Consider the following 18,590-nt stretch of genomic DNA (forward strand, 5'->3'; position numbering starts at 1 on the left):
AGTGTAGTTACTGCTGTGCTAGAGGAAGAACACCGCAAGCAAGGGGTCTAGTACCGGCAGAAGAATAAGGAGAAATAACTACGCAGGTGCTTTTTTCATCTGTTGCGCTCACCTCAACTTGCCTTGGGGAGGGAGGGAAGATGCCTGGCAGAGGTGATGAGCAATCGCTCAGTTGTTCTGAAAAGAGACTGCACAGAAATAAAGTTTAAAGTTCTCCTAGTTTGGGAGAACTGTTACTGACCTCTTTCAATGAGTTGAAGGGTTTTGGGTGAGTGGGGTTTTTTTCTCTTAGACTCTAAGATATCACTTCCCAGACTAAACTCAACTCTGTCAGAAATCAGCTGCTACTTCTTCCTTGACTCACTGTCATCATTAGAAGCACTTTGATTTTAAAAAACAATGAGACTAAAGTGCTTTTATTCACAATTCCAACACGTTTTAATCTAGGCTTTTCTTTACGGTGGTCAGTTTTGAGCTCTCAAAAACAAAAGAATGAAACTTAACACAATGAAGTGTTTGGTATCTACCATCAGCACAACACTTACCTGGATTGTTGTTTGGTTTTTTTGAGCAAGGTTGACTATCTTTAAAGCACACCAGGGTGAGCAGGGCACCAGACATACTCTGTGACTGTTGTGGAATTGGCTGAGAGGTGAAACCAGTAGAAACCAGGCTGCCAGCAAATTGGGGGTTGTCATTGTCACCCCCAGAGGTGGATCCTCTGCTGTGCCACACACCTCCCGGAACACACACAGTGATAGCAGAGCTTCAGCTCTCTCCCAAGGGCGTGGATTGATTTTACAAAACGGACAGAAACACATACAAGCATCTGTGAAAACAGAAAGTGTAGAGAAGATGTGTACTGTATGTCTAGATATCAAATACTGAAATGTTATATGCTCTTATAAAATATTTGGGGGGAAGGAAGGAGGAAGAGAGCGATAAAGGACATCAACTTTTAAGTAGAACACCTCTTAAAACAATTTATTAGCAGCTAGGGAGGTATTCATGGTTCGTTTCTTGATAAGAATATCTATGTGGCAACTCTCCGCCACTATTAAGAGACATCGTAGTTTGACGCTGCTTTCTTCTAATCAGTATTTTTAGAGAGAATTTTGGGGCTTGTGAATTTACCGTAATCCAGACATCTTCCTCATATTTCTTCACTTCTCTATCTCATGATTGGTTTTAGCAATTTATTCTGACAAAAAACAAATACATTCATGCTAAGAGGTTAAATACACACGCACTCTCCCAAGGAATTTCAATCTTGTTTATCACAAATGCATCTTTCATTTCTGCTCTTTTCTATTCCACAGTGGTAACCAGAGGAGCTTTTGCTTGTTCATTTGCATCCAATCCCATCTCCCTTTCAGAAAGCTCAAAAATATACTGCCAGCTAGGTGCACTGTATTTAATTATTACCTGACAGTTCATACAGGTCTCTCTCACATTTGAGGCTCCACGGAAAACGCTTCTGCCTTACACCATTAGCAAGCGGCAAGGTTGGGCAGCTCTTTCTTCTGATACCCACCCACCTATTCCATCTGCATCTCTAAACACTTCTGCAGTACAAGGTATCATTATTCGCAAGAATCATCTGCACTTTATTTGCATAGACAGCATGTCTTGATGTACAGCATCAAAGCAGTTTTGCATTCTGTTGAGATCAGCAGTGCTTTAAGTTCAGTGTCAAAGGACAGTGGAAGATTTCCCATATAAAGCATTAAGGTGGTCTCTGTTAAACCAAAAAGAAGAGTAAAATAAAAACCCATGAGTCTACTGCAGTTTTTCCATTCAGTTGCATGGTCTGGTTTGTCATACATATGCCTTTCAGTTTGTCGAATTGATGTCAAATTTGAAGTTAAACTCTGGAAACTGTAAAGAGGAATCCATATAAATAGGATGCCAAGAAGACATTTGTCTGTGCATTTGCTCATGCATTTGCCCTGCCTAAAACTAGGGTCTAGAAAAAAGGTCTGTGAACAGGAAGGCATTTCAGTTAAAATACAAAAGCCAGGGGAGCTGCATTTCCAAATTAAGCACTTTCGACTTCCTTCTGTTCAAAATGGGTTTCCCTCATGTCATTATCCTAACTTTAAGAAAGGCATTTGCTGAAACAATCATCCCACATTCCTTCCCATGGGACAGAAGGGTTAGACTTTTCCTAGAGCACTTCCACACACTTCAAACCATTACTGGGGGTCTTATTAAGCCCTCCAGGTGTTAGAACTATATGAGGAATTTATCAGCTTCTGCATGCCCATTCAACAACGGCAGGGTCTGCTATTGGCCTATTGACACCAACCTTCCAATAAGGTCCTGCCAGGGCAGAGCTGACAGCTAGGGTTGGCTCATTTAGCAACATTTTAACATTAAAAAGCGGCTCTTTGAACCTTACAGAAACATTACAACATCCTGCCACAAGCTCAGTGAACTGTGGCACTTACTGAGTTTCCTTGAATTTCTCTGAGAAAAAATAATCTTTATTTAATATGAATTCAGAACAGAATTTAAACCAAACGAAGCAGCTTTTGGCAGGAAGCTGCTGTATGTTCTGTATCAGAAACCACCCAAGATTAGCAGTCCACTGGGCAAATGCCAAAATCAGGGTGCCCAATAAGAACTGAAAATGTGTCACCTTCATTCCCAGTTCCTGAAGTACATTTTAACCCGTATTTTCCCCTCTACTCTAAAATTTCTTCAAGCGCTTACTACAGAGCATCATTTAAAACAAACTTTCTAACTTACTGGGCTGTAGGGGGTCATTCCCACAGGTTCATTTTTGCATGCATAGTGCCCTAAATGATGGCCTTCATTTATGGCCTTATTATCTTTCCCATTTTATTATCTCTCAAAGTGACATTTTGCTGTGTGCTCCTGCGTCTGAGATGGGGTAACAATACTCACAGGTACTGAACCACATTTCTTAGAGAAACATTCCCTGGGTTATTGACTTATACTCCAACATGGTTCTCCTGTACATTTTCCTTACAAATTTTAGAACGAATCATTTCACAGGTGGTTTTGACACAGAACAGTACAGCTTCTCACATTCCTCTTGGAAGCATGCCCTTGCATTAGCAAGTTACACTCATGTTTTACTGCTCATAGACTGAATTACATTTAACACTCTGCAAGCAGAAACAGCATGACTGCCCTTCTACATGCAAAACATGCAATTCATTGATTTCTGGAGCTGTAACCACAGCTTTGCATTTATCATATGTCAGTCCTGGTTTACTTAGCAGTCCCCTGTGCAGGACAGTGTAGTTTAAAACATTGCTATAAAAAAGGAAGAGGAAAAAAAAAAAAAGAAACATTTCACATACAATAGTAACATTCATCAACTGTTCTTTGCAGAGTGATATAGCACTATTTATCAACTACCAGTTTCCAATCTCTCTAGCAGTAACTTTCTTACTCTTATAGGTGGCTCAAAGATCTAAGTACAAAATGACAAAAAGAATAGTTCAAACACATCCCACAAAAACCTGCTACTTGTGCTGAACTACAGCCCCTCTTGTACAGTAGGAGAAGCAATTTTTGATCTCTGAACTCTTTCTCTGAAGGTTCAGATCAGCCTCATGATCCTTAAGGAAATGACTTTGCCCACAAAATTAAGAGCTTCATTCCCAATTTTGAATACCTCCCTTTGAGTGAACAACTCCGTATCGAGGCGTCCTATTTCAGAAGCCCCCAAATCCCTCAAGCACTCGGCTTCGTGTAGGCAGCCCCTGTTCAAGGTGAGTCTCTGCTGACCTCTGTCGTGGTTTTGACCAGATTGACCAATCAGAACGACAGATGGGCCCTCCCTCCCCCCTCTAAGGAAAAGAGCGGAGAGGAAGAGATAAAAGAGATTTATGAGTTTAGAAAAAAACTAAACTACTTTAATGAAAATATTAATAAGTAATGAAATAATAAATAATAAGAAGAAAAAAAAAAAGAAAAAAGTATACAGTATATACAAAACCATATCAAGCTCCCAGGATGATGATCACGTCACCAGCAGACACAGGGGAAAGTCCCAGGCTGGACTCGGTGATGAACAGGAGCTGGATTCCAGATCTGGAGTCAGGAATGCTCGGATCGGGATCAAAGGCAGACGAACAGACAGGGTCCTCCTCAGATGTCAGCCATTGAAGGAAGAGAACTGACCCTTTGATCTCTCAGCTTTTATACTGAGCATGATGCAGATGGGATGGAATACCCTGTTGGTCAGTTTTGGGTCACCTGTCCTGTCCGTTCCTCCCCACAGGTGTGACCCCTCTACGCTTTTCCGCTTCCAACCCTCCAATGGGGCAAAAAACAAATTTACCTGACCTTGGTTGTTATAGCAATAAGTATAAGCAAGGGCCTCTCTGCATACCATTCCTTGGTATAATCAGGTTTTATCACTGTGAGAGTGAACAGTTTCTGAACAAAATGCTGTTAATTTCAGAGTTTAGTTAGTTAGAAGAGGCCCAGCCAAAAAATTAAAATTACTGAACAGAAAATTAGTTCTGGTTTACCTCAAACCAGGACACCTCATGGGTGCATTACAAACCCAAAGAAACCTTGGCACCTGCCTTTTGGTTTTCAGACTAAATAAAAATGAGGGTAAATGACAAAAACCTCACCCCGTCTCAACTATTGAAGTTATTATCTGCAAATACGTTACACCTTTACCTAGTAATGGAGCTCTTCCACCCATTTTCCCCTTCTTTTAATTTGTGGCTGCAGTCAGCACGAAGGCTCTGACAACTGGTTGGGTGTGCAGGGCCAGTGTCTCTGGTTCCTGGCCGAGCAAGCCTATTCTGTTGATCGGGAAGTCAGGAGAACATTTTCTTCCCTTCTCTTCCAGAGGTGTTGCATTGCTTTTCCAAATCCCAGATGGACAGTGGGAGAGAGGCTGCAGAAACACACCCGGGATCGTCTGCAAAATATTGAACAAACAAAATTTCGACAACCTAGAGCTCGTCACATCTCTCTAGACTTGAAGGAACAAAGTGTATTTCACCAGGAGAAGCAACAAAGTGATGGTTTTGCCTGATGCCGGACCTGGGGGCACAGCAGCTGCCAGCCTGACGGCGGGACAGACACAGCAACGCAGTCACCCTCTCACTCCTGCCGAGGGATCTTTTCTTAGTCCCTTGCACTTGAAAAGACAGCTCTTGGCAGAAGAATAGCTTGTCTTGGGGTAGGAGAAATGTGGAGGGAAGAAGGTGGCAATTGTCACCGCACCTTGTTCCTTCAATTGAAATAAAACATTTTCATCTGGCTGAGGGGAAAAGCAGAATTTGTTCTGTCAGATGACCACAGGGGCACGTCAGCACGACTGCAGGAACAGGCAGACTTAGACTTCTTATTGAAAATACATTCTGCAAGGCAAATGAAAGCAGAATGGCTTAAACAAAATGAGGTCTTCTTATGACACTTAACTTTGAAGATTTTTTCTTTCGTTCAGAGCTACTTTCATGCACTTTACGATATGAATAGCAAAATCACAGACTCCTTAATCACCAAGCAGGTCCTACTTGTTCGTTGTTGTCTGTGTGTGAAAACTGCATTTCTGGTTAGTGTCAAAGATGTCTGAAATGGAAGGCTGCAAAAGAAAATCTCCAAGAAAAGCATTGGCTTCCACTATTGTGCAAAAATATGTTAGCAAAGAATAAATAATGATTTTATCTGCTTTATCTGTTCAGGAGTAAATTATTTTTAGATGAAACAGGGCATAGGAAAAGATAACCCCCAAGAATTCACATTTCCACCTCCTGCAAAACTTGCTTGTGTGAAAACCAAGCAAGGTCTTTCCAATGCTTCTTATTAAGAAAATATCACCATTTCCACCCATGAATTAGGACAGTCGCTTGTGGGAAAGTGGGAGGATCCACATCTGAGGTCTTACTGTCAGTTAGGCAGAGAGGAGACCTCAGTTTGTCTTTCTCAAATTCCAGGTCTGGAAGGGACCTCATGCAGAACGTCACTGTTTGCGTATACCTCTGCAGTGCAGCGTTGGAGAATGCACCTTTCCATCTTACCATATTGCAGGCAACAAATACAAGTTTAGTGTAACAATATATCATTTTCACACTCGTCCCACATATATATGTTAGAAGGTCAGCCCTGCAGGCTCCTCTGCATAGACAGCATAGCAAAAATGTTTAAAAGAAAGAGATTGAGAAATAAAACTCTGGATGCTACAATTTTAGGAGAAGGAAAAACTAAAAGCTACAAAATCATGCAGACTTCATTTTGAACTGGTTGAACTTATAAGTACAGCTGCTTCAGACATTTTCCCAAAAGAACTGAAAACTACTGAAGGAAAAAGCATCTGTGTGCAGGCATCCATATCTTGTGCATACACACAGACCCATACATTGTATTTATGCATGCACGTGGTGCAATTTCTCCCTTGCACTGAATAAAAAATACAGGATCCTAAGAACTACCAGTTAATTTGGTGGCTGCATCTTCAGATATAGAGCACATCTGCCAAATGACAGGGAAACAGATTGATAGCCTCTGATATATATATCTTTTTTTTTTTGATGCCGATGTAATTTATATCAGAAGCAGAGCTGGGATGCCAGCCTGGACCAGTGGCCGGCTGCAGTCCCAACGCGTTATCTCCCAGATTCCTCTATTAGCTGTGTACATCTGTGGGTCTATCAACCTGTCAGGCCCAACTTCTGAACCTCTTTAATGTGCTCCAAAGATAAACAGTCCTATATTTAGGAAAGGAAATGAGAGGCTCCTTTTGCTGATAAAAATATGTTTTACAACAGGCATTGAGACAGAACCACTCCACTTAAAACACCACTTTAAGCATTTTTTTTGTCCTCAATATCAATGAGATCAGAACACTAGTCTAATTCTGTTTGTTAATTTTAACTTCATTTACTGCGAATAATCCCCCTGAGCCAGTAGCTGACCTCCAAAGCATTCCAGCTTCCCATGGGATAAAAAGGAATAATAAGAAACATGTTACTGTAAAGTAAGCAAGGCTGGTGTGAAGTTTGTTCCTGTGTTGTCAGATAGTCAAGCCTGTGGCAAGTACTCAGCAATGATCAAATAAATGCCCAGAGACCTTTTTCTAACAGACAACTCAGCAACTTCAAACAGATTTCTTGAGCTAATTCACTCGTGGTATGGGCCGATAAAGCACTATTAATCTCCTGCTTTAAATCAAGTTTCTGTCATAAGGCTCCATTAATCTCTCCCATGTTATCAAGTGTCTTAGTAGTAGGAAATTATATTTTTAAATTGAATTTTGTTCTCTTTCAGTGTAGTAAGAAATATTTTCCAGACTTCTAATAGGAAGTGTAAAACCTATGATGCCAACAATACATTTGAATAAATAAAAGCTATAAATTAAAACCACTTTCTTCCAAGCCCTGACATTAGAGCAAAATAACAAGAATTGCTTACCTAGAAAGAATTTAAATACAAGATTTTAAATGAAAGTGAGGCAACAGATGGTTAACTTTTTTATTTACTGTTTTATAGCAATTGGATTTTTTTTAAAAAATGTTATAGCCAAATAATCTCCAGGCACTAATAAAAAACTTATTGATTCTTAGTGTATATACTTATTCTACAAGATGTCCTAACCTGCAGCCTCTACTATTTTAAATGGAAAGATACTCTTTAGACGAGTCTGCAAAGTTAGTGCCCCTTTGTTTCGTGGGAGACAAATTTACAGTAAGTAAATGTCTCTGCATTAAATTTACTATGCTGAAGTTAAAATGAATAACCACAGGCAACAAAACAACTTAATTTTATGGCCAGCAATACAGCTGCAGGGTGGATAAGGGTAGGAGGCAGCAGAATCTATTGCAGCATTTACAACTTTTACAGCCTTTGCTTTTCAAGAATACCGCAATCTCAGTAGTGTTTAGATAGACTTGTCCCACAGACTTCTTTGAATCGTAGCTACTAGTTGACCATTATGATCTCACCAAGTGCAACAAACAGCCCCAGTCAGGGGTTTAGATCAGAGATACACCACCTGCATGGTCGCACAGCAGTAAATACAGAGAACTTTTCTATATCAATATATTTGGATTTCCATTAGGCAAAGTCACATGCCTGGGCACCACCATTCAATCCACATCAGCTTTGCAGCCAACCCCAAATCCAGGTGGTACAAAGGGAAGGAATCATCATAATTTATCAGGCTTTGGATTAGTTACATGGATTTAATTTCACTTGGACGCAATTTACATTTAAAAAAAAAAAATTACCTGTGTAGCTAAAGATTTATTCCCTCTCTATCAGACTTTTCTCACAAAGTGAAAAGCAGAACCCTTGCCACAAAACCTTTACTTTGGGGAGTAGTGGAGGTGATATTAACTTTTAAGTTCAGCTGGGAAACGTGATGTAATGAGTGAATACAATCAAGAACAGCAAGAACTGTAAGACAATACAAGCAAGAATACAAGCAAGAACAGCCTTAAATATTCCTGTTTTCAGTCCTATGACAGTGGTCTCAGAGAGTCCCCTCTGGCATCACCATGATCTTAATTCCTGAAATTTCTGTTATGTCCCAACCTCTAAAGTATCCATCCTTATAATTAGAGCTGATCATGAAAACATGATCACAGTTGTGAAAGTTTTGTCCCTAAGGAAAGTTTATTATAAATAAGGCTAATATGGTCACATGCATGATATATTTGCAAGTAAAGCAGTCGCAAACACACACAAAACAATTAATAGGAGTGAGCTGAGGAGGTGAAGACCATCTTTCAGACTACTGGCTACTTCTGGTGGCAGGAACCAAATGAGATTTGAAGGAGAGCAAAAATATAACTTAAGTGTTTCCACAAAACAGAGCTCTTGATTTTTGGCCAGGTTTCTTCTTGACAAAGGGAAGGATCATTCTCCCATTTAATAGAGTAACAGGGAGAGAAGAGAGAAGGGAGGGAGAGAGAGAGAAAAAAAAGAAAAAGAAACAGAGAGAGGGGGAAGGGCATCCACAACTACTGAGGCTGGGGAGAAAGGGGGAACACATCCAGGAGCTGGCAAGCCTCAGGTTAGCATTGCAGCAGCTGTAGTGCAGTTTCTGTAAATGATTAGTAATGAAAGGAGCCCGTTCCTGTCAGTGCATCCGAAGGGGCCTCAACAGGTTTTATAGTCCCTTTGTTTGCCCGTTGGGCTATCCCTCACGACATTAATTTTATCCTCTTTCAAATAAAGCTGTTTTATTGCACACATTTGAGAGGCGTTTGCGGCCCCAGCTCCAAAGCAAATAGATGGTGTGTTCCACTGCGTTCAGCAGCCTGTGCACACCACGTCTCTGCAGAAACTTCTTCTGCAGATTGCCCTAGGTATCTCTCTGATAAGTAGCAGAAGAAATGTCTTCCCAAAACACTGATGTTTTCCCTGGAGACTGCTGATGAGAGTCTTTTTCAACCATAACCAAGATCCGGCAATATGGGGAAATATGGTCTTAGGACAACATGCTCCTCTCAAATTCAGGATTTTAAGAACTCCTCAAGAGTACATGTAAAAATATGCGGTGTAGGGCAGATGTTAACTTTCATATTTCAAGGTGCTCTTCTACACAGAGAACGAGAATTGAAAGAGAATAAAAGAGTCCTTTAAGATAAGTGTCCTTATTTGTATTACCTGAATTCAGAGAAGATTTAGATAAGTCTCTGCTCAGAACATAAATATAGAAGTTTGGCAGTAAAAAGAAAGGCCAGTAATCAAAAATGGAAAGAAATGAGAAAGCAAGTCATTCAACAGTCAAACCCACACCCGCCATAGACAGCAGCCTATTAAAAAAGGGCTAACACGCAAACCCTAAATTCATTAGGGGAAAGAGGAATTGGACTGATTATCATATAATGCTGCTAATTAGAGGAATATTGTATGATCCTTCCATTCCAGCTATTTCTTATAACAATTTACAGGCAAGAGACCATTTTCTCAAACAAGCTGTTGATATAAATCGTGCCTTTTCCTGAAAGTTAAAAGCCTCTGGAAGTTAAGCAAAGATTTCTGAATAGAGGCTTCCCTTTACCCACCAAGTTACACGAGCCTGATGTACAGGATGGCAAACATTTAGTTGGGCCTTTGACAGGTTTAAGGCGCAACACCCTGCAAAAATAGAAATCAGAGCATTCTACCACTGGCAAGGGAGACCTAGCAGCAAATAATTCAAGATATTACACTTAAATGCATCCTCATTGCTTGATGACGCTGATTCATTCTTTGCATCAAGTTGCAGCAAAACAAAACCAGATGTTTACCGTCTGATGTAACTTTATATGCCAAAAAAAAGCAGCTTAAAGCCCTGAAGGAACAATGTCTTATAATATTTAATGGAATGGCTGGCAAGATAACCTCACTCGTAAAGCTGGGTACCACCAATGTATCAACTCTCCTGCAGTCAAAAAGAAAACACAAGTGTCAGCAAAAGTGGGTGTTCTGCAAGTAGCCCTGTACATTTTTAGATCTGGTGCTTTGAACCCATAATCTCAATTTCATGTGCTATAATCAGAGATAGAGAGGTTATGCCACCTACACACATGGCTCCTATCTTTCATTAGGAAATATTTTTCGTGTGTGATATCTTGCTTCCAATGATGTCAATCTTTGCATTACACTCAGGGAAATACAAATGACCTAAAAAATCAAATAATTAAATTCCCTTAAGCAGGTTCAGATACACTGAACTAGCACAGTTTTATGGTTCAGGATCAGGGTAGATATTTATCCTAAGGCAGAAAAAGCAACAGAAATATTTTAGATATAAATTTATACTTGGCACTCCGTTTTTTTAGGGCTGGTAGGAGCTGGTGTTTGGCATATATCACCACCTGGCTATATATCACATTCAGAATTAAAGACCTTCAGACCTTGCAGATTCTTTGCTGGTTTACTGCTTTCTATCCTTGCCTTCATCAAGACATGTTTAGAAGCATTCCTGATGCTGTGAAGTTTGATTTGTTTGAAGGAGAGAATGGGATGAAATTTAAAGATCTGATATTCTACACTCACAAAAAAAATAAGATGCTGTTTTTTAAAAAACAGCATCTCTGTAGGGCTGTACCCAGATGAAGAGACTGGCACATTTCTGGAAAACCAAGAAACTCCCCACCCTCGCTCCTTAGCTTTTTTTTTTTTTTTTTTTTTTTTCTTTCTTTCTTTTAAGTGCTACCTGCTTCACATACAAACTTAAGTTTCTTTCATGTACGTAACTGTTCATCTTACAAAAGATACAAAGCGCAAAACAGACCAAACAACGCTTACTTATCTTTACACTGCCCAGAAACTGCTTTCCACTTTGTAGAAAGCACCAACACCCAACTCACTTTTCCCTTCCAGGAAAAATTTTTACAGAAGCAGGAGGCACGTACCTACACCAGTCACACAAACAATAGGTTTTAAGGCATGATGCCAATGCAATACTGGGAGAAAATAACTCAGGAGTTTGAGTTAGACAAAACCACCTGAAATACAGGTATTGGGCTTTATTTTATTAAACTAAAAAAAAAGTTCATTATTTGTAGGAAATATATATTGAAGGCACATATTAGATCTAGTGCACAGTCTATACATAACAGAGAAAAAATGCAGATATCTTAAGGAGAGATTGTACTAGTGAAAGCTTGTACATATAGAAAGAAGAAGGTAGGATTGACACAAGATGGACTGTGGGTTTAACTTTAGGTGGTTAGTGTTGGTACAGGAGTTGCCAGGCGATGTTGAACGGATACAAGAAAAGAACCCAAACAAGAGGGCACTGACATCAAGGCCTCTGAAAATTAATTTTATTTCTGCTGCGAGGAGATACTTTCCCGTAAGATACCCCCTACTGCTTAAAAGCAACTTTCCAACTATGTCAGAAGTTGGAAAACAACAACTAGAAACTTTTTTATCCGAAAGTTAAGGAATCTGTGTTAAACCATGGGGATTTCCCACCTTTACCAAATGCACCTCTCCAGTCAGGTTTCTGAACGTAAAGCCTCCAGTAACAAAGCAATGAAGACCCTTGAGAATATGATGCCTCTAGAGCAAGTTAAAGCACCCGAGTCACGCTCTTACTGAGCAACCCTATCAGTTGACTAGTTCTTGAACATGGTTGCTTCCTAGACAGATCACAGGAATGAACCTATTGCCCCACACTTTAGCAAGCATATAATCAAGGTCACAGGGGAGGACAAGACACTGAAGCAGAAGTAAGCCTTGGAGAGCGTTTGGCTGATCCCGAGTCCTTCTGTGTATCTTTATCACCGTTTTCAAAATTTGTGACCAATGAGCACCGAACAGGGTTTTCAAGATGGAGAGTCTCCTAATGGCCTGTTTGTGCCAAGCCATCCACTCTGGTTTGTGCCAGCTGCCAGAAGAGCTCAGCAGGATGGCGAGACAGAAGAGCAGGTAGACTCCTGAGGTCTCACACAAGGGCTGTTTCCAAAGAATGGTCACCAGAATTAAACCCTGGGTAAAATAAAAACAGGCTAAAATACAGACACTGCATCTGGACACTTCCAGATGTCCCTACTAAACTCATCTGTTCTGTGAGCCATCACAGGGGTACACAAAGGGTGTCTCCTTCCCTCAGAAGTTTACGGTCTAACTATAATAGTATGGACCTACGTACAGAGAGACGAAGTGATTTACTGAGGTTACAAAGGAGGTCGGTGGCAGAGGTAGACATCAAACGTGAGCCTCGGCAGTCTCTGTGTAATCTCTCCATTGAACTTCGCTGGCTGTTAAACACAAAGATACATGACAGAGCAAAAGCCCCTGGTGAACTCACATCAAACCAGTCAAGACTGGGTAACAAAGAAGCTTGGTACTAGACACAAGACAGACACAGAAGCAGAAATAAACCCTACAGTCCAGCAGTGCAAGACTTGGCCAAAGGTGGTTTTCTGTGAAAGAGAGTAAGGAAAATATTTTTTTCAGGCTTTTACACACACACAAATAAAGTACATATAGCTATGACCTGTAAGTAACACACCGGCCTCTTGAGCAGTTTTAATCAAAGTATTAATACAACTTACCGAAAGCATAGCTTTGCATTAAAGTTTATCACAGTTACTCATACTCTTCCATTATCTCAGTCCATTTTTCTGGTAACACTATTAGTGGAGACACAGGAAACCATCACCAAATACACAGAAAGAAACTACAATGAATAGCAAAGACTGTAAGTATGTTTTTCTGGTCTTTCTAAGACCATTCTTAAATTGTCGCAATCCAGTCAAGACTGGAGATGGAGATTCTAATTATGCTAAAACAAAAAGCCTTCCACAGGAACACCAAACCAAAATAAAGCAGGCAACGTCTACTTGAATTTAATGCAACTGGATTTTCTTTGTGTGCGAATTGCTTCAGAGGAAAGTCAGGAGAATGGCTCTTTGCTGGCAAGGAAGGTAATATTAACATTTAGAACATTGTTGTCTTGGTTTTTTTAAAGTATACAGACACTATTTCCAAGACATACAGGAAACATAAATAAGGTGCATTTGAAAAACATGTTAACAAGCTGCGGACCAAAAGCACAGATATGATAATTAGCTCCCATGTGTCCTGCCCGTGGAGTTTACATTTGGAGTTTTCTTGAACTAGAGACACATTTTAGCTAAGTTATGCATGCCGCTGTGCTTAATGGGTAGCATCTTGCCTGTACAGAAGGGACCCCCTTCTCATACACAAGCTGCAGCAGCGCCCTTTCAGCAGAAACTTAACTTGCTTTAGCAAATACTGCCAAGAAAATCTACCTTAAGGCATAGGAAAAAAACAATCATCAAAATGACGAGTCAGCAGAAGACTCTTTCAGGACTAGTATCAACCATGAAAGAGAAAATTCACCATCTCCACCAACCCTCCTCTAGACCTGCTGAGCCCAACCAGTCTTCCCAGTCTCTGTGGCAAACTGCAACCTCCAGACCAGTTGGGGAAGAAAAAAAGGGTCACATCTCTAGAAGGCCCAGACACTTTTCCCACCCACCAGCTGAATGACATACCTGTTGTCAAAAACACCCCTGTTATTCCACATTTACAATCAGGACACTACTCACCGCTTCCCTGAAGGCTCCCTTCACTTTCAGAAGTATCCTTCTACCATTTATTTTCTCTTTTCTCTTGCTTACGTCTTACACCTAGAGCATCAGTAATATGTGCCACAAATCAGGGGTAAAGTGCAGTGGTTGTCTCCAGGCCAGCTCATCAGCCTAATCCATTACAGAATTTAGATTCCTATAGCACAATCCCTTCCTTTAGGCGACATACACCTGAAAGCCATACTGCCATAACATCCTCAGGCGCCCAAATACCAATCAAGAGCTGCATCACTTTATTTCCACAAAGGCAGCGATTAGAAGAATTAATCTAAAACAATGCTTATGCATAGACTCACCTAAACACGTCAGAATACACTTATGAGCACAGACAAGCTGTGTATTAGGTATCTGTGAAATCTTTACCCGTGTGCATGCAAACTAGTATCACTCTTCATGTACTCAGCTTTCTTTCCAATCCACGTAATTTGTAGACCACGGTGTTTTTATACAGTGGACAGCACTAGGGTTCAGTTTCCTTTTACCAGGGGTTATAAATTTGACTAGACAGCAACAATTGCTTTTTAATCTAAGCAAACTGATCTGTCAGAGGCAATCAGTACGGTGAAGTTATCCCAGGAGAATCCTAATAATCCCGATGAATCACTTGGCGCTGTATGAAACTCAATAGTTGAACTCCTGGCACAGAATGTCACAAGCACTTAGTGCAGTGAGTACGTACAGCCGCAAACAGTGGGCTCGGGGATGCAAGCCTTTACTGTGTTTGCACGTCTGCTGAATTTCTACACCTTTTGGCATAAATCAGTTTCTAATCATATTAACACAACTTTTTTTTTTTCTTTTTAAACAATTTCTCATGGAAAAAAAAAAAATAGTACACATTTAGGGATGTTATTTGATATTCCTATCAGTGGGTACATGTTACATTCAGAGAAAATGGTCCTGAAAAATCTGGGTGAGAAGTCAGGACGGTTCTGTTGTAAGAGAAAAATTAGCAGTATCAGTAGTCAATGAGATGAGGAGACCAAAATGGATGGAAGACACTGATTTCAGAGGAAATATTTCAATAGACCTTTGCAGCCCTTCTCGTCGGTGTTTTGAGCCTATCTGCAATATTTCAAATGTATTGAGCATTTTAAAAATAATACAACTAAACTATATACCATGTCTATACCTACAACTAAATTATATACCATGTATGGAAAAATATGCAATAATGCTATTATTTAAACCGAAACTAAAGATGTACAGGAAACCCATTCTATTTGAATTAAAATTTATTAGTTTATTCTATTAGTTCAAATTACACGTATATTTTTATAACTGAAACTAGAAATACAGCTTTATATGCACAAATAGGAATGTTTCAATCTACCTAACAATATAGAGCTATTTTCAAATGAAACTAAGAAAAAGAGTAAGCCAGTAACCCTATCCGAGATTTCCTTATGTGGTGTGATTCGTAATGCCTCTAAGCTACACGTCGTCCCACAGAAGTACATTAACTCTGTTATTGTCCTTAGAGAGTAAAAAAAATTGTTGAATTGACAAGTGTGTCTATAAAACATGTATCACAGTCTCTAGACCATCGGCTGTATGTTATCCGTAGTAAGTCTGGGTACAAACAGATGTTCTGACTTGAAAAGCACTTATCTTTACAACTCAAGAATCCCTGAGGAAGTTTAATCTAGTTGATTTAAAGCTTTGGTTCTTAGCATCAGTTTAGTAGTTGGCCAATTTTACTTCTTAACTGCAAAAAATACTCTTCTATGGACATGCTAAAAATTCTTAGTAACAACAGCTGCAAACACAAACTACTGATTTGCCCCCAGTTCCAAGAGCCTAAGTGAATACCCACGCACTATTTCAAAATGAAGGTAAAGAACACACAAACACACATGCAAAATCTCCAATCACAAGGCTAAAAGTAAAAGCCTGCTTTATTTAATCTATACAAAAATCATCCAGTTAGTAGCATTAACAGATGAAAACAAAACCTCCACAGCCTAACACTCTGGTATGTAGCATTTTACTATAGTAATAACATTGTGTGTCTATTTTATATCTATTTTAAATATGTATATGTAATTTAAATGCTTTGTGTTTATGTAATGTGTATATTTAATATATGTTGATGATTTATAATTATTTAAATATTTATTGTTATATATTCTATCTAATGTTGCATGGAAACAATAGAGAAAAAGAAAATAGCATTCAAAAATCTGAAAAGCTGTCTTGGGAAAACACCTTCTTGCTTCCCAGTCTTCAAAATCTGTATCACATTCCAAAAACTAGTGGTGGAGACAAAAGGTGCTAAACACAGATCGCTATGCCTGCCTGGTAAGAATTAAGACAGGGTCATCCATTTCCTCTTATCACAGTTCATATTTATCAGCCTGTTAATTAATCAGCCGGTTTTCTTCAAGCATTCTTTCTAACAAGCAAGAGAAATTCCCAGAGAGGCAGTACCATCTTTGGTTTCTGTTTTCTGCAAAGGGGACCGATTGCTACCTGGAGCAGAGGGTACCAGGAGGGCAGTCAATAAAGCACTATGTTCAATTTAATACTGCAGCTATTTGGCTTCCTAAAGTACCCACTCCAGAAAGATTTTCCTTAGGAAGAGCGGCTCCTAGAAAATCATCTTGCATCAGAAGGGTTTGTAGGGACTGACCAGAGTAAGGGTTTCCAGGCAAACAGCCGTTCCCGTGCACGATGTACTGACACCACCGCAGACTTCTTTTAGAATCCATTCTACCTTCTTTTTCTCCTCACACCTCTCTTGATTAATCAAGAGACTTGAGGCTGACATCAATCATGAACCAACAACTTCTGTTTAAGACATGTAAAAAGAGAAGTATGCAACATGGGGGAAAAGAGAGAAAAAAGACCTTGAAGAAAGGAAAAAAGACCTGCTTTCCACTCTGGCGTGCCAGCATCAGGCAGAAATCAGACCTGTGACCGTATGAAAGACTCCTCTCTCAAACTACCAGCATTACTGTATTTGATCTCATCTTTCTCCTCTGCTTCCCCCATCACTAGGCCAGGAAGCACTCCTCCTCCTCTGCCTTTTCCCCCCAAATGAGAACCTCTCCCCAAAAGCTAAGATACAGAAGCAATGTGCCAAAATTGCCAAAATGCCAAAAATGGCAATTCAGGAAGGGAAAAAAAGTATCCCAGGAAAACATCCTTATTTTTACAGATAATAAGCCATTTAAGGCAAAGATTGTTGCTGCTCTGGTGACTGTGGTGGTGTTAAAACAGGAACAAGCTATTAAGATAAGGCATTCCTTAACTCCTAGCTGTCTGCCTTGTTCATAAAGGTGTCTAAAAAAAATAAATATCTATTTCCTTTGTGAATTCACTGGACTTTTTAAAATTATCAACACAAAAGTTGTATTAGAAAGTGGGATATGCTAGAATACTTTTTCAGTATCTTTCAGTATTTTAATAATTGCTTGAAACATGTATGTAATAGTATATTTTATAATAAGCAGTTATTTACAAGCTCTTTTAAATGGTGACCAGGTGCTCTTAGTGAGACTTCTGATTATGATAGTTTTTTGGGTTTTTTTGTTTTGGTTTTTTTTTTTTTTTTTTTTTTAATTCTAGAAGAAACATGGAAAAAATTATCAACTGAGAAACTTGACTTTTGTCAAGATTTGCTGACACACAATTAGCAATGGTACACTGCAAGGAACTCAAGGTTACTCTAGATAACAACCAACCAACCCACCCCATGGTCTTCACTGAACCAAGAATCCAGAACTCAGCAACCATATTTAAACACCAAGAATAACTCACACAAAGAACTACAACAGCGTTATTACAAAACCAGTTAATCCTGTTGGGAGCATTCAGCAGCTGCATTCTTTAGAGTCAATCAGTTAAAAAAACTTAAGTGTTGATCATTGAGGGAGCTCTGAATTCTGCTTTTCAGCCATGGACGCCAGCCTGGCAGAGGGCACTGGGAGGAATGGAAGCAAACCGGTGCCAGTGAAGACTCCCATTGCCTGAACAGCAAAGGGCCCGTGTCCAGGGAGCAGAACTGCAAAGACTACTTTCCTTCTGAGTGAAAGATCAAGCCACTGCCTGTACAAAAGAAATTACAATCACTCGGTTCCATTTCTACACCTGCTTCCTGTGCAGCGCCATGAAAGTATTACTGGAAAAATCACCGACATGTTAAGACCTGGAGGAACACCTACGGAGTATTGCTTGTCTGCATATCGTGAGGGACAAATAAGGGTTTTAATTTATTCATTCAAAAGCTTTAGAAAAGCAATCTTCGCCCTTCCTTGCTCTATGCACCGTACACCCAGGTTGGATGTCATGAAAAGAGCTTCCACTCCTGCTCAGGTCTGGAAGGAGAAGAGCAAGGCTTTTCTGAGGCACCATTGAGCTGTACTTGCAGAGCTGAACCAGCTCTTTAGACTTCAGGAACAGTCCGACTAAACTAAAACTACAATTTTGAGTTTACGCTCTTAAATAGAGAATTCACACGCTTCTGAAGCAGAGATGGTCCTAGTATTTTTTCTACTGTACCTGTGGAAGTCTCCAAGCCTCTGGAAAATT

The sequence above is a fragment of the Numenius arquata genome, chromosome 7 (assembly GCF_964106895.1).
Source record: "Numenius arquata chromosome 7, bNumArq3.hap1.1, whole genome shotgun sequence".
Lineage (NCBI taxonomy): Eukaryota > Metazoa > Chordata > Aves > Charadriiformes > Scolopacidae > Numenius > Numenius arquata.